Genomic DNA, 13,993 nt, shown 5'->3' with positions numbered 1-13,993 from the left:
GAGTGCGAATAAAAACATTTTTGAAAGTGTTAAACTAGTAAATGACGAACTAAGTTTGGCAAATAATTGCTCAACGAAGATAAGTGGTGTTGGTAAAGTGTGCACCACAGCAAACGTTCGCGGAAAACAAATTGACTCAGACTTAGAAAACGTTTTACATGTGGCCGATTTGGGTACAAATTTGTTGTCTGTTGCTAAAATTACTGACTGGGGTCAAAAAGAACGAAGCCGTGATTATGAACAAAGATAATGAAGTGGTATTGGAAGCCGAACGAATTGGCAATTTGTATTATTTAAAAACTTCGAAAGATTTCGCAAATTTGGCAAATTACAAAAACAATATTGATTTGTGGCATTATAGAATGGGACACGTTAACGAACGCGATTTGAAATCAATGGCAAACGGTTCGGAATATGGTTTAAAATTTAATCAGACTGAAGTACTCTCCGATTGTGAAATTTGTGCAAGTGAAAAGCAAGTGCGTGCAACTTTTCCTAGATCAGATGGAAACAGAGTTGGCGATCTGCTAGAGATTGTGCACAGTGACGTGTGTGGACCAATGAGGTGTAAGTCCCATGGCGGTGCGAAATATTTTGTGACATTTATTGACGAAAAGTCAAGGTGGTGTGAAATATTTTTCATAAAACAAAAATCACATGTACTGGATGTTTTTAACCCTCATCGAGACCCTCGGGTCTGGCCAGGCATATTTTGTTTTTAAATGTTATTTAAATATATTTAGAGTGTAGCAAACGACTTGTGTTTCCAGGTAGCTTCCCAGAATTTTATTGTCTATAGAATTCAGAAAAAAAATTCAAGGATATCGTATCGAAAGGGACGAAAAAAGGATATTATAATATTACACCTTAGTGCACCAATGGTGCTTGGCTAGACCCCATATATTTTGTATGAAAATATATGAACTTTGGTATGTTTCTATCACTTCGCACGGTTGATTTATCTGTTTTCATGTTCGTTTCATGTCCAAATTGGTTTGTATGTTTATCTAGGTCAAATACTTTAGCCGCTAGAACGTTTTAAAGGTTAAGAAAAATGTAATTTTTCTCAAAATGTTACATTTTTTGCGAACACTATTGCCACGCCCATGGTTGGGATAGAGAGGAGGTTGAGGGCTTTCCTGAAAGCCCCAGATGTGAACTAACTCGCAAAATGGTTTTGATCCCTCCCCGGCCCCATACCCCCCAAACTGTAGTTAAACAAAATGGGGGGTATGGTGAAAACCCTTTTTCGCCTATTTCCACGCCCCTGGTAGGGCCTTCGTGCAATTTATTTGACCCACCTAGGTCAAATACTTTAGCCGCTAGAGGTTAAGAAAAAATTTAATTTTTCTCAAAATGTTACATTTTTTGTGAACGCTATTGCCACGCCAAGCGTGAACAAGGCAGTCAATTTGATTTCAACCAAATCGATAGGTAAGAAATTTCAAAAATGTATCTATATTGTACATATATGAGCGCAAATACAACACGTATTTCCATACAAATGTATGAAAACTAGCCTAGGTCTAGCCAAGCACCATTGGTCTCGACTAAGTGTATCAGACCGTTGGTCTCGACTAGGGTCAAGGTATCGTGCCAATGTGAAATTTGCGAGAAATAGATTTTTTGTTGCAGTACTTAATACTGTGCATTATAATAAACATTCCTTCAAATTTTGAAATCGAAATTCAAATTATTACGGTCGCTACAGCGTTTCTTGTATAAAGGGACAGAGTGGGGAACATAGCGACTCCAATCTTTAAGCGCGGTTTTCTCAGAATGGTGTTTTTCAAAACGGTTTTCACTCTCAAATTTGGAGAGAAAATTGTTCAAATAGTTCGCTATCTCGCTGTGGAAGCTTTAATGGTTTTTTGAAATCTTACTATTTTTGTTTACGAAAAAAAGGTCAAAAATCGATACTTTTTGTTCAAACCACCGTCATTCGTCAAATTTCAAGAAAACAAAAAAGTTTCTATTGGGCGATAGCAACTTTTCTACAGCTTAATAGTCTTTTTGAAATTTTTGCTTTAGACTAAACTTGCGGCCGCAATCGTGGGCATCGTACAGGACCTTTTCTTTTTGTACGTGTCATTTCAACCATTTATTTAACTATTGTTTACCCAATAAATAAACATAATAGAATTTTTTGTATTCGTCATGAACGTATCTGTTTATAAAAAAATCGGAGTGATTAGTTAACATTAAAGAAAAATTGCGAAAATCAGTGTTTTCTCGGAGGGTCACACTAAGACGATCCCTTAAGGAATAGTACATACATATATATGGTCTCTACACATATATATCGGGTGATTTTTTAAGAGCTTGATAACTTTTTTTTAAAAAAAAACGCATAAAATTTGCAAAATCTCATCGGTTCTTTATTTGAAACGTTAGATTGGTTCATGACATTTACTTTTTGAAGATAATTTCATTTAAATGTTGACCGCGGCTGCGTCTTAGGTGGTCCATTCGGAAAGTCCAATTTTGGGCAACTTTTTCGAGCATTTCGGCCGGAATAGCCCGAATTTCTTCGGAAATGTTGTCTTCCAAAGCTGGAATAGTTGCTGGCTTATTTCTGTAGACTTTAGACTTGACGCAGCCTCACAAAAAATAGTCTAAAGGCGTTAAATCGCATGATCTTGGTGGCCAACTTACGGGTCCATTTCTTGAGATGAATTGTTCTCCGAAGTTTTCCCTCAAAATGGCCATAGAATCGCGAGCTGTGTGGCATGTAGCGCCATCTTGTTGAAACCACATGTCAACCAAGTTCAGTTCTTCCATTTTTGGCAACAAAAAGTTTGTTAGCATCGAACGATAGCGATCGCCATTCACCGTAACGTTGCGTCCAACAGCATCTTTGAAAAAATACGGTCCAATGATTCCACCAGCGTACAAACCACACCAAACAGTGCATTTTTCGGGATGCATGGGCAGTTGGCCACCAAGATCATGCGATTTAACGCCTTTAGACTATTTTTTGTGGGGCTACGTCAAGTCTAAAGTCTACAGAAATAAGCCATCAACTATTCCAGCTTTGGAAGACAACATTTCCGAAGAAATTCGGGCTATTCCGGCCGAAATGCTCGAAAAAGTTGCCCAAAATTGGACTTTCCGAATGGACCACCTAAGACGCAGCCGCGGTCAACATTTAAATGAAATTATCTTCAAAAAGTAAATGTCATGAACCAATCTAACGTTTCAAATAAAGAACCGATGAGATTTTGCAAATTTTATGCGTTTTTTTTTAAGAAAAAGTTATCAAGCTCTTAAAAAATCACCCGATACAAGTATGCTTTTAAAGTGAATAGCACTGCAGGAGTAGAGCAGAATGTTTTGTTTAACATTCATCGAATGTAATTGCAAAATCGACTGCGAAAACCCAGATACTCCACGACAGAAAACACAGGAATATTTGTCGGCTATTAAGTGCTCATCTCTATACAACTATCACTATAATTCTAATACATATATATGTATGTGTAGTTAAACAAAAACTACAGTACCCTGCCAGTAGCTGTATGATTTTGTTTTGTAGTTTAGAAGAAAAAATGTTCAAATTTTTCTTTCATGAATATTGAACACATGATTATGTTTTGAAATCAAATTTTTTTTATTTATGAATTGTTGTGACTTTTAACATAAAACGATAGAAAGTAACCTATGCATGACACGAGGTTCCAAGTTACCTCATCACCAATTTTCAGGCAAATCGGTTCAGCCGTTCTAGAGTTATAAATCATAGCCATAAATTGCGAAATCGAGGGTGATTTAATATTATGGTGGAAAAATTTCAAATCGACCTCTGCATCTTTCCTACTAAATTGAAAAAACACATTATAAATCGTAGACAAGCGGGTGACATATGATACTTAATTGCAATGTATAATAAACAAAACCATGTGGGTCAAGTTTTTAGAATTTTTCGAGAACTTCTTCTGCAGTTCCTTCTATGTCATGATGCGTGTGCAGCAACGCCAGGCCAATCAATCTACTATACCACGTTACCATGTGACGAAGTATCGAAAAGAGCGTTCAGTGCTCGCATTCGTCACAGGAAGTATGCAGAATAAGCGAGGTCTAAATCTCAGTTCTTCAACGTTTTCAAAGCAATAGTCGGTAACTTGTTGTCTTTTGACTTTAGCTTCTGCCACCAATGGCGCTGCCAGTGATCAAGTTCATCTTTGAGTTTCAAACGTCACACGACGTTGTCATTATCTAAAAGAAGTTCGAATCTATCTATAAAGCAGCCAATAAGATTTTCCATTTATTTGGTTTCCAAAGCACAAACTTTTTCTGGAAGCAGGAAACTCAATGGAAATCCATCCAATACTTCTCTAGAAAAGCGCATCCGCAAATTCACCGATTGTATCGAACAGAGGAATGTACAGAGAGACCCTTTAGAATTATTCGCAAGTTCTCACACAAAAATGTTTAGAGTTAGAAGACCGAAAGAGGTTTGGAGGATGGAGTCATGTGTAGAAGTTGGAGGAAGGAAACATGTGTAGAAGTTTGGAGGATGGAATCATGTGTAGAAGTTCACGCAAGTGAGGAAAGTTCTATGATCGCCATTCACTTGGGAGTGGCCAGAAACGATTCTTTTACATATGACTCAAGCAGCTCACAACTTCCGGTATTTGACCAAGTATCCTCTGGGTAGCCTAAGAACATCCGTTCGAAGGCGAGATAAAGTCAGAAGGCGAAGCATCCCTACATAGGGTTGTGCGCTGGGTTTGGGACCCGCCACGTAAAAAAAATATAACAATGAAAAACTACCAACAGCCTCGGATGAGAAACCCCCCTTTTGATAACGACCATGGCAAACGAAATAAGGACTACGATATTAGAGCATACACCTGGAATGTCCGGTCCCTTCATTGAGAAGGTGCCGCTGCCCAGCTGGTTGATGTCCTCGTGAAAATAAAGGCTGACATCCCCGTCGTCCAAGAAATGCGATGGAAGGGACAAGGACAGAGACGAGTAGGTCTTTGTCGCATTTACTACAGTGGCCACATAAAGGAGCGCAAATTTGGTGTAGGATTCGTGGTGGTAGAGAGACTCCGGCGCCGAGTACTATCATTGACTCCGGTGAATGAACGTCTAGCCACAATCCGCATCACAGCTAGGTTCTTCAACATATCGCTGATTTGCGCCCACGTCCAGACAGAGGAGAAGGACGATGTGACCAAAGATGCCTTTTATGAGTGCTTGGAGCGCACTTATGAGAGCTGTCCCCGCCACGATGTCAAAATCGTGCTTGACGACTTTAACGCCAGGGTGGGTAAAGAAGGTATCTTTGGCACTAAGGTCGGTAAATAAAGCCTCCACGAGGAAACATCCCCAAATAAGTTGAGGCTGATCGACTTCTCCGGGGCCCGAAATATGGTTATCTGTGGTACTAGATTCCAGCGTAAGAAGATTCATCAAGCTACCTGGCTGTCTGCGGATCGAAAAATTACTAACCAGATCGATCATGCTGTGATATACGGAAGACACGTCTCAAGTGTTTTAGATGTGCGTACGCTCCGAGGACCTAACATCGACTCAGACAACTATCTTGTTGCAGCCAAGAATCGCATCCGCTTCTGTGCAGCAAAAAACGCAAGCCAACAAACACAAGGAAGGTTCGACGTCGAGAAGCTGCAATCACAAAAGACAGCCGAACGATTTTCTACTTGGCTTGCACTCCTGCTCTGTGAGAGCACTCGTCAACAACTCGGTATAGGGGAACTGTGGGACGGCATTTCAAATTCCTTACGTACTGCTGCAACCGAAACCACTGGTTTTCGGAAAGTACAAAAGAACAGCTGGTACGACGAGGAGTGCCGTGTCGCAGCGGAGAGAAAACAGGCTGCCTACCTCGCAACGTTATGGTTGACCACAACAGGGGCGGGATAGGATAGATACCGAGAGTTGAAGAGGGAAGCGAGACGCATTTGCAGACAGAAAGAGAAATAAGTCGAAATGCGTGAGTACGAAGAGCTTGATAAGCTACCCGACAGCGGTAATGCTCGAAAATTCTACGAAAAAATGCGGCGGCTTACAGAAGGTTGCAAGACCGGAGCATACTCTTGTAGAATACCCAAAGGTGATCTAGTCACCGATGCCCAGAGCATACTTAAATTATGGAGGGAACACTTCTCCAGCCTGCTGAATGGCAGTGAGCGTACAACGCCAGGAGAAGGCGAACCCGATTCCCCAATCGACGACGATGGAGCAGACGTTCCATTGCCCGACCATGAAGAATTTCGAATAGCAATTACCCGCTTGAAGAACAACAAAGTGGCGGGGGCCGATGGATTGCCGGCCGAGCTATTCAAACACGCAGGCGAAGAACTGATAGGGAGCATGTATCAGCTTCTTTGTAAAATATGGTTGGACGAAAGCAAGCGCAACGATTGGAATTTAAGTGTGCTCTGCCCAATCCATAAAAAAGGTGACCCCACAATCTGCGCCAACTACCGTGGGATTAGCCTCCACGACATCGCATATAAGGTTTTATCGAGCGTATTGTGTGAAAGAGTAAAGCCCACCGTCAACCAACTGATTGGACCTTATTAGTGTGGCTTTGGGCCTGGAAAATCAACAACCGATCAGATATTCACCATGCGCCAAATCTTGGAAAAAACCCGTGAAAAAGAATCGACACACACCACCTCTCCGCCGTTTTCAAAACTGCTTTCGACAGCACGAAAAGGAGCTGACTTTATGCCGCGATGTCTGAATTTGGTATCCCCGCAAAACTAATATGGCTGTGTAAGCTGATGTTGAGCAATACCAAAAGCTCCGTCAGGATCGGGAAGGACCTCTCCGAGCCGTTCGATACGAAACGAGGTTTCAGACAAGGCGATTCGCTTCTTCAACCTGCTTCTGGAGAAAATAGTTCGAGCTGCAGGACTAAATAGAGAAGGTACAATCTTCTATAAGAGTGTACAGCTGCTGGCGTATGCCAATGATATTGATATCATCGGCCTCAACATCCGCGCCGTTAGTTCTGCTTTCTCCAGACTGGACAAGGTAGCAAAACATATGGGTCTAGTAGTGGACGAGGGCAAGACGAAATATCTCATATCATCAAACAAACACTCACGTCACTGTTGACAGTCATAACTTTGAAGTCGTAGATAATTTCGTCTATCTCGGAACCAGCGTAAACAGCACCAACAATGTCAGCCTAGAAAACTTTTGCCAACGGGAGCTACTTCGGACTGAGTAGGCAATTGAGAAGCAGGGTTCTCCCTCGACAAACAAAAACCAAACTCTATAATTCACTCATAATTCCCGTCCTGCTATATGGTGCAGAGGCTTGGACGATGTCAACAACTGATGAGTCGACGTTGCGAGTTTTCGAGAGAAAAGTTCTGCTAAAGATTTATGGTCCTTTGCGCGTTGGCCACGGCGAATATCGCATTCGATGGAACGATGAGCTGTACGAGATATACGACCACATTGACATAGTTCAGTGAATTAAAATACAGCGGCTACGCTGGCTAGGTCATGTTGTCCGAATGGACGAAAACACTCCAGCTCTGTTAGTATTCGACGCTGTACAGGTCGGGGGAAGCAGAGGAAGAGGAAGACCTCCACTCCGTTGGAAGAAGCAGGTGAAGAAGGACCTGGCTACGCTTGGAATATCCAATTGGCGCCTGTTGTTAACTCGGCTAAAATCGCGTAAGCGGTGTCTACGCCAATTAGGAAGAAGAAAAATAAAACCGAAAGAAGCGATTTTTTAAAGATTTTTTTCTGAAAAAACTTTTAATCCAAAAATTTTTACCATTATTGGGTATTTTTTAACTGTATTTTAAGACTTAGCAGTAGTGAAAATATTTATTTGGAAAGGAACTACAGCCAATCTCAGAATCCACTATAACTGGATCCTGGAAAAAATCTTCAAATATATACTAAAAAATATATTTAGGAAGCTCGTATTAAAATTTAAGAGTAATCGGCTTAGACGTTTTCGATTAATGGTGGTAAGTGACTTTGAAAACAACATATTAAGAAAATAAGGCATCTGAAACGCCTTTTCAAATTTGCGTTTAACTTCGAAAATATTCACTATAGCGATATGAAATTTTCTGTGTGGATTCTTAAATATATGTACATTAGTAAGATAATATTTAAAAAATATAGATTTTTTTTTATTCTAACAGTACATAACCCCTTAAGAAATCCCGGGTATATTGTTCAATTGCTTATGATAAACGGGCAGCATCAAGCCTAAATACAAGCCCAATTTGAATATGATACAAACTCTAACTCATTTTTCCGAAAAAAAATAAATAAATAAGTATTATATAAGCACAAGTTAGTTACAATAGTAAAAACCCGAAAAGGTTTTAATTTAGAAATACTTAATTCGGATTATGCATTTTTATTACTAGAATTAAATTAATATTATTAATTTACCTCCAATGGCTTCACATTTAAGTATCACGAAATCGCCTACATTGTATGGTCCAGCCACTGTTGAGCGTTTAAAACCATTTTCATCTCTTATGATGATTTCTTTAGGCAACGCTACAATAAAAGACATTAATCTTTAAATTATCGTAAAAATTTTGCAAGTAAAGATCTTACCAATTATTATTAACATAACTCGACTATTGTAGGTTTGTGCTTTGATGAAATCAACCCGACATCTGTACACCCCGGTGTCTGATATTTGGCTATTCCGAATAATTAGTTCCCAAGGATTACCCTCGAATAAAAAATAAGCTCGGTTGCCAAATATACTTTCATCTGACCACCTCCTTGCGGTTTTTGTTATTCCAGATCGTATATCAACACTACAATAACAAAAAAAATAACATATCACAATTACTATACATACATATCAATACCACTGCACAACACTAGGTTAAATTATTTTTCAATAAGCCTATTTCAAAGGTCAAAGACAAATATTTAGATTTCTGAAGGTAACTTCGAGAAAGGAGAAATCACTTTTTATACTCTTGCAACCTGTTGCTACAGAGTTTAATAGTTTTGCTCACATAACGATTGTACGTTTCACTTAAAACTAAGCGAGATAGATATAGAATTATATATACAAGTACATACATATATGAGTGATCAGGATGACGAGAAAAGTTGAAATGCGGGTGACTGTTTGTCTTCCCGTACGTCCGTGCAAGCTATAACTTGAGTAAAAATTGAGGTATCTTCATGAAACTTGGTGTGCGGGTTTCTTAGCACAAAAAAAAAAAAATACGAGTTCGTAGATGGGCCCCGCTCTCTAATAAGTTCAATGTACATATATCTTATACCACTAAAGCTACAAAATTTACCCAAATCAAATACTACAAGAACTCCTACCGACGCACATATATAGGAGCATTTGCCTTCAAAAACCGGACAAAAATTAAAATAACAAACTTCAGCGATGCTACACAAAATTGATTTATTTAATACCTAAGTAACCGTTCTACAATGAACCGATTAAATTAATGACCTTCAGCCCGCTATATTGCCACACACGTAGTCGGAACCTAGATTTCGTTCAGAACGCATGTGCTTATTCTATTGTTCTCGAAATTGCAAGTGATTTTTTGTGTTGCGTGAAGTGAATTCTGGGAAATATTTTTTATGGATTCTGGACAACATGGTATGTATTTAATATTAATAATATAAAGATTAATTTAGTTAATATATTATTTTTTTTTTTTTTCGGGATAACAATTTTTTTTTAATTTTTTAGAAGTTAGTGTTTTTGTTATAGTGTCGGGCGAGGTCGAACTTTGAATTATTTTTCTTAGTAAACTGAAGGGTTTCTACTTAACATATTCCCCGTTTTTCCCCCCTTTAAAAAAGGGCGTTGAATTAGGTTGGTCACTTGCATAAAATGAGTACTGCTTTATTTATTTTTTTTAAATTAAATACAGAAAATCTGCTAAATAATTATATACTGGTGGTATATAGATGGTATAAGAGGGCTCTATCAGAGCCGGTGTGAAAATTGGACAATGAGCGTGGCACCGCCCACTTTCTGGTGAAATCCCATATCTCGGGACCTGACTGACCGATTTCGACAAAATTTAGAACGTGACATTCCTTTTATTTTCTTATGTTAGTATGTGAAAATGAGCAAAATCGGAATACAACCACGCCTACTTCCCATATAACACAATTTAAAATTCCCTTCGATTCTTTCACTTTCCAGTACACAAATAAAGAATTACTATAACGGAATAAAATTTTGCCGTAATAATTCCCTTAAAGTAAGCCACCTTTTGACCAATAATTCTCCAAATCCAACCAAAACTGCTCAAGCCCCTAGGTACTGAACATGTGAACCCGATACCAATAGTTGACTTTTGACCGAAAATATCTTTCAATTGAAATTCGCACAGAATCCATTTCCGGCAATAGAATTTCATTCTGTCAAAAATGGGTTGAATCGGGTCAATACTTTCCTGAGCCCCCATATACCTAATATAAAGATTTTAGAACTTATAGGTAGATACAGGTAGGTAGGTTGCTTCATATGATTGGTGATTGTACTCGTATGTAAGGTTCCTAAATGAAACCGAGCTAAAATTTTTTTGCGTATGTAGCATATTAGTAGTATGAGGGATAAGCAAAAATAGATAAAATCTGGTCGGCACTACCTCCCATCAAATAAATACATATGTATATTAAATTTTAAATGTTCGGTTGCACCCCAAATTAGCCCTTCCTTACTTGTTTTATTTTAATAGGTATGTATATTGCATTATTATATTCAATAATGCATTTTTATTCATTTTCATTCATAAAATCACTTTAAATAATTTTGACCGGTTTTTGAGACCAAATGCTCATATATGCGACTGTGTGAAAATGGATGAAATCGGAAGATGATCCCACTCACCCTCCAGATAAGGTATTGCAAGGTATTGTTCAAAACTGCTAAAAGTGCAATAAATCAATAACTAATTACGACAGAGTCATTACATTTTGCCACCGAGATGGTGTGAGAAGGCTTTACGGGAGCCGGTGTGAAAGTTTGACGATGGGCGTTAGGGTGGGTCGATTCCGGACTTTTTTCGATTCGGGATTTCTAATAGTGCGGAAAAGTTGCCTTAGTACTTCCTGATTCCAATGCAACTTTTTGTTTTGAGATCGCATTGCATCTTCAACCCCAACTCCGGCCTTGAAATTTCGGAAATTCGCCTAAAATCGTGAAATTGTTTACCTAGCGCCTGAAATACGCATCTCATGGCAAAATGTATTAAACAAAAGTTATTTGTCACGTCATTTGCTACCGAAATGGTATGTGTGATCATGGCCGTAGGACGAACCGTTCCCGAGATACGAACGAAAAGGCGGCGCGCCACAGCGCAAGGTGTAAATTGTTGCAGCTCTCAGCTAACCTGTATTGATCACCCAGAACCCACCGTAGAGGTGGCTGCTCTCCGGGTTCCTCCTAAGCTCAACCCAACCAACCAACCATATGTAAGGCTTGTTTTAGTCTGAATCTGTGTCAAATTTATTGATAAAATCAGATTTTGTCCTAAACTTTGGCACTTGTTGCCTAGATTTCAGTGTAGAGCGTATAAAACGATCACGAGATTGGGCCAATAACTTTAGAAGATGCCTCTGTCACCAGTTTGACGGTTCTCTCGACTGCCACGGTGTGAGAGGGGAATTCACTAAATTTCCATACCTCTGCAGTATCTCCCGACAGCCCTTTTATGAGTTCTTCGTTAGAAACTGAACAAAGAACTGGTGGAACAGTCAGGGTAATAGTCTTCCAGTTAATCATATCGTAATAATTATTAGCTTTGAAATTCAGCTTTGGCACTTTATTACATCTAACCCTACCATTTACAGTGTCAGACTCTGCTTCTCTGGCTGCCAGAAGACGGTCAAGGGCCAACTTTCTGATTTCTATCCGTTCTTCAGTCGTCATACTAAGGAGAATGTTTTTTGGAAGAGCAAAGAAAGCATTCTGTTGAATGGATGAATCGACAACCTTGCGCAGTTTAGCAGGTAAGTATCTCGACCTCTGAATTGCAACATAGAGATGGCGCGAGCCATCTTTGATTGAACTGTTGAATCTTATTGAGAACCACAAAGGTGAATAAACTGTAAATATGTACTTGACCAAAATCTTTATTTCCTTTGTTGGTTTGTCAGTAGAAATGTATAATCTCAGAATTCTATTTGCACAGGTGAGTCAGCGAGATTTGCACATGTTACCTGGATGCATCGACGCTAAATCTGAGGAACATTGACCGGAAATAACAGCTTCTGATATTTTATAGAGATAAGCTTGGTCTGTGCTAAGTTGGGTCGGATTAACAACCTCAGAAGGTAATTGGCAGGATGGAAAACTTTCAAATTTGACAACAGGCAACTTCTCACAATCAGGGAGCAGTTTACCTATGTCGCCAGAGAATGTATTTGGACTCTTTGAGACACCATCTATGTGTTCGAAAAGAGCACGAAATGGAAGTTCGTTGAAATGTAGAAGACAAACAACCCACTGTAATGGCCTACCTATTCTTTCTTCTAGTTTCCGAATGATTCCACCTTTCCAACCTGTGTTCGTGTTGGTGCCATCAGCACTGCCAACTTCTAGATGTTCCACATCAACTGAATTGTCTTGTAAATGTTGCCATATAGCTTGCGTCTCATCCTCCGCTGACCCGGAAGGAGAGGTGACGTGGCCAAAGTAATGACAACCACGTTCCCCTATAAGAGAAATATGTTCCTCTTTGACAGTGTCGCGGTAGTACTTTTCACCTTCGCTGACTTGTGTAAGTGTATTGTCTTTGCGGTCGTCAAAATACAGCCCATATACAGAGTCATTACTTTCGGTGTTTTGGAGCTTAACTCCAAAACTTTTTTTGCTCGACTAATCTTGCATTTGTCAGTGACAAAGCTAACCTGATCCTCTGTTATCAAACCTGCTTTTTTGGCATCCAGAAAAGCAGATGAAATAATCAAGGCCGCTGCTCTATCACTTACTCCATATCTTTGGGCAGCTAAAGCAGTGTGTTCTAATACTAGTGTGTTTTGTTTGATCAAACGTGCTTTTTTGGCATCCAGAAAAACAGATGAAATAATCAAAGCCGCTGCTCTATCACTTACTCCATATCTTTGGGCAGCTAAAGCAGTGTGTTCTAATACTAGTGTGTTTTGTTTGGTTTTAGAGGATGGAAGAGAAAATTCATCATCAGCATCGTTTTTGGAAGAATCCATGTGCGACGCACCTACATTGTTGTCGTCTGTATGAGAGTCTGGCTGATCTGAATGGTCACGTGTTCTAGCTGATACTTTTCTGGTAAGTGTTGATGTTGAATGACGTTTTGAAAGCTTTTCTTTACGTTCATTTTTCTTTGTAATTTTTTTTGTTTCAGGTAGATCAACACTTCCAATGCGATCAATTCTTCTGGTTCTCTGGTCCAAGAGAAATGGTTGTTCATTGATAAGAACTTTCCTTTCCTTTGGACAAGTGCAAGAAGAAAAATAAATGTATTTACAAGCAGCGATGTCAAATAATTTTCCGGCAGAAGTGACAAAGTCGTCTCTTTTAGGGCTCAAACCTATTGGGTTCCTTAAAAACATTTGTTTAAGAGTCAGAAATTTCTTATGGTATGTGGTGAGCATTTGTACAACTCTGGTGTGTGAAACTATCGCAATAGATGACTTTTTGAAAGAATTTTCAACCTTTTTTGCAACTATTTCTGTAACCTCTTTACTTCTAGTTTCATAGTTGTCGCCTCGGAGTCGCCCTATACGAAATCTTTCAAACTGATAACACAAAAGAACATCCTGGTAAGTAGGTAACTGGGACTCAGAGAGATTGTACGGATATATGCCAAACACAGGGCATTTCTGTCTAAATTTAAATTTAGATAGACATTTTGAGTTCTGTGTTCTGTTGAGAGAATATAAGTGATAGCACTCGGCGAAATCAACGACAAGAGTGAAGGAACTCGATGAAAAAATATTTATGTGGAGACCAGTCCGAACGTGTCGTATAGCGCAGGGAAATGAATGTAAGTGA

General features: G+C 39.2%; 1 long non-coding RNA gene across 1 annotated transcript; it reads right to left on the bottom strand.

Annotated features, from left to right (window-relative positions):
* Window positions 1-8,454: 8,454 nt before the first annotated feature.
* LOC126764260 (uncharacterized) lies at window positions 8,455-8,786 on the bottom strand. The gene is made up of 2 exons (XR_007667840.1): window positions 8,578-8,786; window positions 8,455-8,517 (listed from the first exon to the last, which is right to left on the bottom strand). It is a non-coding gene; the product is annotated as an uncharacterized LOC126764260 (long non-coding RNA).
* Between the last annotated feature and the right edge of the window lie 5,207 nt (window positions 8,787-13,993).

Source organism: Bactrocera neohumeralis, unplaced genomic scaffold (assembly GCF_024586455.1).
Source record: "Bactrocera neohumeralis isolate Rockhampton unplaced genomic scaffold, APGP_CSIRO_Bneo_wtdbg2-racon-allhic-juicebox.fasta_v2 cluster09, whole genome shotgun sequence".
NCBI lineage: Eukaryota > Metazoa > Arthropoda > Insecta > Diptera > Tephritidae > Bactrocera > Bactrocera neohumeralis.
This window is presented reverse-complemented; position numbering and strand designations above follow the sequence as displayed.